The sequence below is a fragment of the Myotis lucifugus genome, unplaced genomic scaffold (genome assembly GCF_000147115.1).
Source record: "Myotis lucifugus unplaced genomic scaffold, Myoluc2.0 scaffold_95, whole genome shotgun sequence".
Lineage (NCBI taxonomy): Eukaryota > Metazoa > Chordata > Mammalia > Chiroptera > Vespertilionidae > Myotis > Myotis lucifugus.
Window position 1 is genome coordinate 3,698,675 of NW_005871143.1, and position 8,986 is coordinate 3,707,660.

At 40.0% G+C, this 8,986-nt stretch overlaps 1 protein-coding gene across 6 annotated transcripts in view; it reads right to left on the reverse strand.

The window, feature by feature from the left end:
* The window catches only part of SIRT5 (sirtuin 5), a 32,656-nt gene extending 23,676 nt beyond the window's left edge, over window positions 1-8,980 (reverse strand). For 3 of the 6 annotated variants that reach the window (XR_002830035.1, XR_002830034.1, XM_023756499.1), the window contains exons 1-2: window positions 8,859-8,976; window positions 438-613 (exon numbers count right to left, since the gene is read on the reverse strand). The gene's annotated coding sequence lies outside the window, so the exon portion shown is untranslated. Of the gene's footprint in view, window positions 1-363; window positions 389-437; window positions 614-8,858 lie in introns of those variants that run through there. The other 3 variants (XM_014458403.2, XM_006091769.3, XM_023756498.1) reach the window with 3 other exon arrangements.
* Window positions 8,981-8,986: the final 6 nt, after the last annotated feature.

Here is an 8,986-nt window from a genome sequence, read left to right on the forward strand (position 1 = left end):
ATAGTACGGTATAGATGTAAATGTCCTCGTTCAGACCACTGTACTGTAATTTATGTCAGATATTAACCTTAGGGGAAGTTGGGTAAATAGTACATGGGAACTCTGTGTACTATATTCGCAACATTTCTGTAAACTTAAAAATATTTCAAAATAAAGTTTTCTTTAAAAAAAGGAAGATAAGCATTATACTAAGTGAAAGGCTACATGTTTGAGACCATTGAGATATTCTTTTTTTAACCCATTACATATTTTTATTAAAAAAGAACTATATTTTCAACAATAACAAAAATGTACTTAAAGGAGTAGTATTGATTACATTTCTGCAAATCTCTTTAATGTCGGGTTAAATAGAATATAACTCACTTCTCATATCTGTTCCTGCATTCAATGTGTTGCCTACCACACCCTTATTTAGTCTCTGCTCAGGTCCTCTGTACCTGATTTTCTTTTTGCCATATATTCTTCCCTTGGCCCTTTCCATGCATTACATCTCAGCTTAAATATCATTTCCTTAGAGAAGTCTCTTCCAACCATGTTTACATTTGCACCCTTTTGTCAATTTCATCACCATGCCCTTTCCAGCGTATAATGTGAAGGTAAGAAACATCCAAACCTGTAGAGAATAAATATTTATAAGAGTTTATGTGAGCCAAACTGATGACATATGCCAGGAGCAAGATTTCAAATGGTTCCCCTTTATATGATATTCTGAAAAGGCAAAACTGTAAGTAGAGAAATCACATCTATGGTTTTCAGGGTCCGGGGGAGGGAGGAGGCAAGGAGGCCCAAGAAACTTTTTTAAAGCAATGAAAAATAGGGGTGCTAGAACGACAGGAAGAGGAACAAGGGTTAGAAAACCTATTTGAAGAAATAATATCAGAAAACTTCCCTAATGTGAAGAAGAAAAAAGTCACATAAGCACAGAGAGTCCCCAAAACGATGAACCCGAAAAGACCCACATCAAGACACATCATAATTACCATGGCAAATGTTCAGGACAAAGAGAGAATCTTAAAGGCTGCAAGAGAGAGACAGAAAGTTAACCTACAAGGGATATCCCATTAGATTATCAAATGATTTCTCAACAGAAACACATCAGGCCAGCAAGGAATGGAAGGAAATTTACAAAGTGATGCAAAGCAAAAGACTGAATCCAAGAATACTCTATCCAGCAAAGCTATCATTCAAAATTGAAGGGCAAATAAGGAGCTTCACAGACAAAAAAAGGCTAAGGGAGTTTATCACCACCAAGCCAGCAATGCAAGAAATGGTAAAAGGACTGGTATAAAAAGAAGAAATAAAAAGGGAAGAAGGAACACAGGCACAAAAAATAGAAATGGCTACAAACAAGTACTTATCAATAATAACTTTAAATGTAAATGGACTAAATGCTCCAGTCAAAAGACATCAAGTAGCTGAATAGATAAAAAAAACAACACATGACCCATATGCATGCTGTCTACAAGAGACCCAACTCCGAACAAGGGACTCACACAGACTGAAAGTGAAGGGATGGAAAAATATCAATCAGGCAAATGGAAATGAAAAAAAAAAACCAACCTGGTATAGCAATACTTATATCTGACAAAATAGACCTCAAAGTGAAGGCCATAACAAGAGATAAGGAAGGCCACTTCATAATACTAAAGGGATCAATACAATAAGAGGATATAATCCTAGTAAACATATACTAGTATGCACCCAATGCAGGAGCACCCAAATACATTAAAAAAAACTCCTGGAAGATATCAGGGGAGAGATTAACAACAATACAATCATAATAGGGGACTTTAATACCCCACTGACATCACTGGATAAATCCTCTAAACAAAAAATCAGCAAAGAAACAGCAATCCTAAATGACTCACTAGATCAGATGGACTTAATTGACATCTTCAGAACAATTCACCCCAAAGCCACGGAATATACGTTCTTCTCAAGTGCACATGGGACATTTTCAAAGATAGACCACATATTAGGTCACAGGCAAAGTCTCTCCAAATTTAAGAAGATTGAAATCATATCAAGCATCTTCTCAGATCACAATGGCATAATATTAGAAATAAACTACAATAAAAAACAATAAAAAAATTCAAACACTTGGAAACTTAATAGCATGCTATTAAACAATGATTGGGTTACCAAAGAGATCAAAGAAGAAATTTAAAACATCCTGAAAATGAATGACAATGAAAACACAACAATCCAAAATCAATCGGATACAGTGAAAGCAGTCCTGAGAGGGAAGTTTATAGCTCTACAGACCTACCTCAGAAAACAAGAAAAAATGGTAATAAATCATCTAACTCTACAATTTAAAGAATTAGAAAGAGAGCAACAAGAAAAACCCAGAGTGAGCAGAAGGAAGGAGATAATAAAGATCAGGGTGGAAATAAATGACATAGAGACCAAAAAAAAAAGATCAATGACACCAATAGCTGGTTCTTTGAAAGGATAAACAAGATTGATGAACCTCTCGCAACTCAGAGGGAAGGTAGGGGAGGGTGGGGGTAAGGGGGAGAGATCAACCAAAGGACTTGTATGCATGCATATAAGCCTAACCAATGGACACAGACACCAGGGGGGTGAGGGCATGAGTGGGGGTAGGGGAGCAATGGGGGGATAAGGACACATATGTAATACCTTAATCAATAAAAAAAGCAATGAAAAATTCTATGTCTTTATTTTGTGCTTGTTTTTCAAATCTCATAGAACTTTATAATAAAAAGAGTGAATTTTATAGTATATAAATTGTATTTCAATAAACCTCACTTAATGACAAAAAAGCATGTCAACAAATTTTCATTGTAACCTGTCTCTGCTGTAATTAAAAAAAAAAAAAAACTAAACAAGAAGATTGGAATACCGAAGAGAAAATGGGGTAGTGTTGGTTTCCAGAACACTTCAGGAGACAAGAGCCTCTGGCTGCCTGGAGTCATTTTCTCAGGGAATTTAGGTCAGAGTCAGAAAAGGCACTTGGCTGACCGGTTACCAGTGGAGAAGGTGGGCAGTCTCAGACACCACCACTAGGAAGGCCACTCTGGTGAGCAGCTTGTAGACTCTAACAATGGAATGCCCAACCATCATGAAAATCACCCCATGGAGAAAATAGCTTGGCATGATTTTCAACCAGCAGGGGCATGATAAGCTTTGACAAGCTTCAATTTGTTTGGAAAAATTAATTATCGGAATACCTTAGTAATGGATAAGTAAGGTGTTACTATAGTTTATTTTTTAATTATGGAAAGATTTAAACATCTACAAAAATACGAGTTATTGTTCTATCGCCTAGCTTCAATAATGATCAAGAAAAGGTTTTTTTCCCAAAGAACATATACGCATAGCCCATGGACAGACACTAGTGCTGGGAAGGCCTGGGGAGGGGGTGTGTGGAGTGGGATGAAGTAGGTCAATGGGGGAAAGAAGGGGACATCTGTAATACTTTCAACAATAAAGTTAAATTTTAAAAAAGGAGTTTTCTCAGATCCATTTGAGGCTTTAAGATATTGTCATAGATGATATTGTTGTTTTTTTTAAAATATATTTTATTGATTTTTTACAGAGAGGAAGGGAGAGGGAGAGGGAGTTAGAAACATCAATGAGAGAGAAACATCGATCAGCTGCCTCCTGCACACTCCCCACTGGGGATGTGCCTGCAACCAAGGTACATGCCCTTGACTGGAATCAAACCCGGGACACTTGAGTCCGCAGGCCGACGCTCTATCCACTGAGCCAAACCAGTCAGGGCCATAGATGATATTGTTAAACTTGCACATCTTGAAAACTGTAAAGTACTCAATACTGTCTAACTTTACTAAAAGCTCCTTACATGTTGCATGAAGTTACTACGTTATCATTTTGAGCTTAATATATGTCTTTAGTTATTTCTCCCAAAGATGTTTGATTCCACTGTTGCTTTATAATATTTTAATTAGGAGACATCAATTTGATCTAGAAAATTTTTTTCTTCTGCTAATTTTAAATGTTAGCAAACATTCCCATTTATGGCCAAAGAATTCTGAATAACTCCTGAATAAATTGTCATATTTTTTCTCAGACATAAAGGTATGATTTTATTTTGTTTTTTAAATTACATTTAAAAAATATTTTATTGATATTTTAAATGTGTGGGGTTTTTTTGTTTGTTTTTTTACTTTTTTAGAGAGAGGAAGGGAGAGGGAGATAAACAACAATTGGCTGCCTCCTGCATTCCTCATACTGGAGATCAAGCCCACAACCTGGGCCTGTGCCCAGACCTGGAATTGAACTGTAACCTCCTGGTTCAAAGGTCAACACTCAACCACTGAGCAACACCAGCCAGGTGTAACTGGTGACCTCTTGGTTCATGAGACCATGCTCAAGCAACAGAGCCACACTGGGGGCTTTTTTATTGATTTTTAGAGAGAGAAAGGGAGAGAGAGAGAGAGGCCAAAACATTAGTGTGAGTGCAAAGCATTGATCAGGTGCTTCCTGCATGTCCCCTATGGGGGATGGAGCTATAACCCTGGGAATGGTACTGGCAACCTTTTAGTGGTTGGGACAACTACCAACCAGCTGAGCCACACTGGCGAGGGCAGACATGAAGGTAAGATTTTAAAAGTCATTAAGAATTTAAAGAAGGATCTCTTAACCTTTGAGATAGCATGGAGGGACCAGGAAAGCATTATGCTAAACAAAATAAGCCAGTCAGACAAGTATAACATGATCTCATTCATGATCTCTAAAGAACAAAATAAACTGATGAACAAAATAGATCCACAGACATAGAAGCATGAAACAGACTGTCCAATCTCAGAGGGAAGGCAGAGGTGAGGGGATGGGATGGAGAGAGATTAACCAAAGAACTTTATGTATACTAGAGGCCCAGTGCACTCAGAAGGGGGGTTCCCTCAGCCCAGCCTGTGCTCTCTAGCAGTCCGGGAGCCCTTGGGGAATGTCCAACTGATGGCTGGCAGTTGGACATCCTTAGCGCTGCCATGGAGGCAGGAGAGGTTCCTGCCACCACTGCTGTGCTTGCCAGCCATGAGCCGGCCTCTGGTTAAGTGGCGCTCCCCCTGTGGGAGCACACTGACCACTGGGGAGCAGCTCCTGCATGGAGTGTCTGCCCCCTGGTGGTCAATGCACGTCATAGCGACCAGATGTTCTGCCATTGGGCCGAAACCGGCTCTCTCACATTCCCCGAGGGGTCCCAGATTGTGAGAGGGTGCAGGCCAGGCCCAAGGACCCCACGGGTGCATGATCGGGGCTGGGGAGGGATGCAGGAGGTTGGCCAGCCAGGGAGGGACTGCGGGAGGGCTCCAGCAGCAAGCTAATCTACCAGTTGGAGCATCTGCCCCCTGGTGGACAGTGCACATCATAGCGAGCAGTTGAGTGGCTTTAGCATATCATTAGCATATTACACTTTGATTGGTTGAAAGGCCGACTGACCGGACACTTAGCATATTAGGCTTTTATTATATAGGATGTGCATCATCCATGGAAACAGACAATAGTGTGGTGAAGGCCTGGGCAGGGGAGAGGCTGGAAGGGGCAAATGGGGGGGGGGGGAAGGGTACATCTGTATTACTTTCAACAATAAAGATAAATTGTTTAAAAAAGAATTTAGGCTAGCTAGTTTGGCTCAGTGGATTAAGTGTGGGCCCACGGACTGAAGAGTCATGGGTTCAATTCTGGTCAAAGGCATGTACCTTGGTTGCAGACTCCATCCCCAGGCCGGGTCATGGCTGTGCTAGAGGCAACCAATCGATGTGTCTCTCTCACATCGATGTTTTGGTCTCTCTCTCTCTCTCCCTTCCATTCTCTTTAAATATCAATGGAGAAATAACCAGAAGAAAAAGAATTTAAAAGATCCTAAAGTCCAGCTGGTGTGGCTCAGTGGTTGAGCATGGAGCTATGAACCAGGAGGTCATGGTTCGATTCCCAGTCAGGGCACATTCCCAGGTTTCGGGCTTGATCCCCAGTGGGAGCCAAGCAGGAGGTAGTCAATCAATGATTTTCTCTCATCATTGATGTTTCTATCTCTCCCTCTCCCTTCTTCTCTGAAATTATTAAATATATATTTTTAAAAAATGAGAAAACTGATAACCACTTTTAAAAATCAATGGAAAAAATATCCTCTGGTGAGGATAAAAAATAACAGATAATCAACAGAGGTATGGATGAAAAATGGGTTCTAGGTAAGGAGCCTCACAGGGTGATCTGATCATCATAAATTTCTAACTATGCAGGTCATGGTGGGTAGTCACACTGCAGACATATAACTTTTTAGTTAAGAGGTTTATCTCTGCCTTAAACAAGACCTGTCCATTGTTTTTGTGCATCTAGGTTAACACACCTTTGAAATAAGCATAATCACCCTCAAGAAAGCATATAATCTTGTTCATGTAATCTTCCTTAGTTACCTCTTTAATTTCAATACATAAAAGAAACTGCAGCCCTGGCCAGGTGGCTCAGTCAGTTGGAGTGTCATCCCACACACCAAAAGCTTGCAGGTTTGATCCTAGAGGGGTGCATACAGGAGGCAACCAGACAATTTTTCTCTCTCACATCAAAGTTTCTATATCTCTCTTCCTTCCTCTCTCTAAAAAAAAATCAATAAAAACATATCCTGGGGTGAGGATTAAAAAAAAAGAAAGACACTTCAGGCCCTGGCTGGATAGCTCAGTTGGTTAGAGCATCATCCCCATATACCAAGGTTGAGGGTTCAAATCCCCAGGCAGGGTACATATAAGAATCAACCAGTGAATGTATAAATAAGTGAAGCAACAAATCAATGCTTCTCTCTCTCTTCCCCTCTCCCCCTCTGTGTCTAGAATCAATAAATAAAAAGAAGAAAAAGAAACTGCAAATCTAATTCTCCAGAGAATTTGAGAACTTGCTTTCTGGCAATGTCATCAGTTTGGCTCAAATAAATTCTTATAAAAATTCACTACAGGTTTGGATGCTCTTACAAGGCAGAGGCAGTTGACTATGCTGCTATCAGTGTAATTCTTCTACATGAGGATCTAAGGATGGGTCATCTGCTGGGTAGCTGTGCAATGAAGACAAGTCTTCATTCTACTGTGAACATGAGTTTGAATCTGTTGAGTTGTCAGAGAATATTAAGGAATTTTTAATTGTAGGATTGACAACATTAGAACTTGTATTATCTGGGTAAAATATTACTATTTTTCATCTAAGTTTCTTTACTCAAATGTTTTCATTATTAAGTAATAATAATTATTTTCACCATAGCACTCCACTCAAAGTAAAAAAATAGAAAAAAGATTTACTTGCTCATGTTTCAACATTTCCAAAAAATCACTGGCTTCTAGATCCTTTGCCTAGGCAATGCAATCAGCAAGTATTTTGTAAAGATAACTTTAGTTCTCATGTGAATTATGTTTAATGACATACACGTATTATACACACACGTATACACACACTCAAGAATTGTATAAAATTATAAATGCTCTAAGTGTGTATTTCTAAATTTCAAATTTTTATCATACTTAATATTACTGAAAATCTAATGTATAGCTGACATAATGAACCAGTGAGAAAATTTTGGTCTGCCAGGTTACAAAATCCATTCTACTACCAGTTTTATTAGTCAACATTTCACATGTTGGTTTTTTTTTTAAATAAATGTGGGAATTGTTTTGCCAAATTTCCTGTTAATTTACAAGATGGTCTGCAAATCTCTCAGTAAATGTGAAAGCAAAGTAGAGAATGAAAACAAAATGATCACAACTTTTCTGGTCAGTGCCACCAGAAATTTATTTCCAAGATCGAAAATGCTCAGATCATAAGACTGTTTTAAAGAGGCTACCACAAAGTATTTATTGTCTGTGTGCCAACATATATCTGCTTTCCTGGGGGTAGTGGGAGTGGGTAGTGGACCTACCTTCCACATGCTCACAGCCCTGTTCAAGTGTAAAAGCAAGTTCCCAGAAGAAAAGGGAAAGGCCACAGGGCAATGAGAACTCAGGTTACCCCTTCAGAAACCCCCAGGGTGAAAACTGCCCAGGGTGAAACTACCAATTATTCTGCCTTGATTATATCTTCAGGGGGAGAAGACAAGCCTCAGGGGAGGAAATAAACTCATTCATCAAACAGGCTTTCTGGAGGTGGTACACTGGCATTAGTCTAATGCAGCGGTTCTCAACCTGTGGGTAGCGACCCCTTTGGGGGTCGAACCACCCTTTCACAGGGGTCGCCTGAGACCATCGGAAAACACACATATAATTACATATAGTTTTTGTGATTAATCACTATGCTTTAATTATGTTCAATTTGTAACAATGAAAATACATCCTGCATATCAGCTATTTACATTATGATTCATAACAGTAGCAAAATTACAGTTATGAAGTAGCAACGAAAATAATTTTATGGTTGGGGGGTCACCACAACATGAGGAACTGTATTAAAGGGTCGCGGCATTAGGAAGGTTGAGAACCACTGGAATGGCAGTCCCCAGTGTAACCAGGCTTTCTTGTGAAACCTGAAACTCACCTATGGAAGTAGGAAAAAAGAAAAATGTATGTTCCCTGTGGAAAAAAGGGGGCAATCTACTAATTCTGAAAAATACAATAAATGAAAGGTTATATCAGGAGTGCAAGAGAAAAATATTTCACGCAAAAAAAAATTAAAGCACATGAGAAGTATACTGCAAAGGAACTCCAAAAACTTACACAGGCGTTCAATAAACACTTTGAACACGCACGAGCTAAACTTATGCAATGCACCGGCCCTAGGCTATCAACACCGGCAGGCTCCTTCCCCGCCCTCCTCTACCACGTGCTCCCGACAAGGTCACTGGCGACCTCCGCCAGGTCAAACCCCCATGAAGTCCAGTCTCCGACCCATTTGCTCACCTCTCCTCCTGCTTCTCCTGGCTCCCGGGGAACGCCCTCGCCTGGTTTCCCACCAAACTCTGAGGCCCCTCCTCCCCGGGCTCCAGACAGACGGCTCCCCCCACAGGGCCAAGCTCCGAACTGTCCCC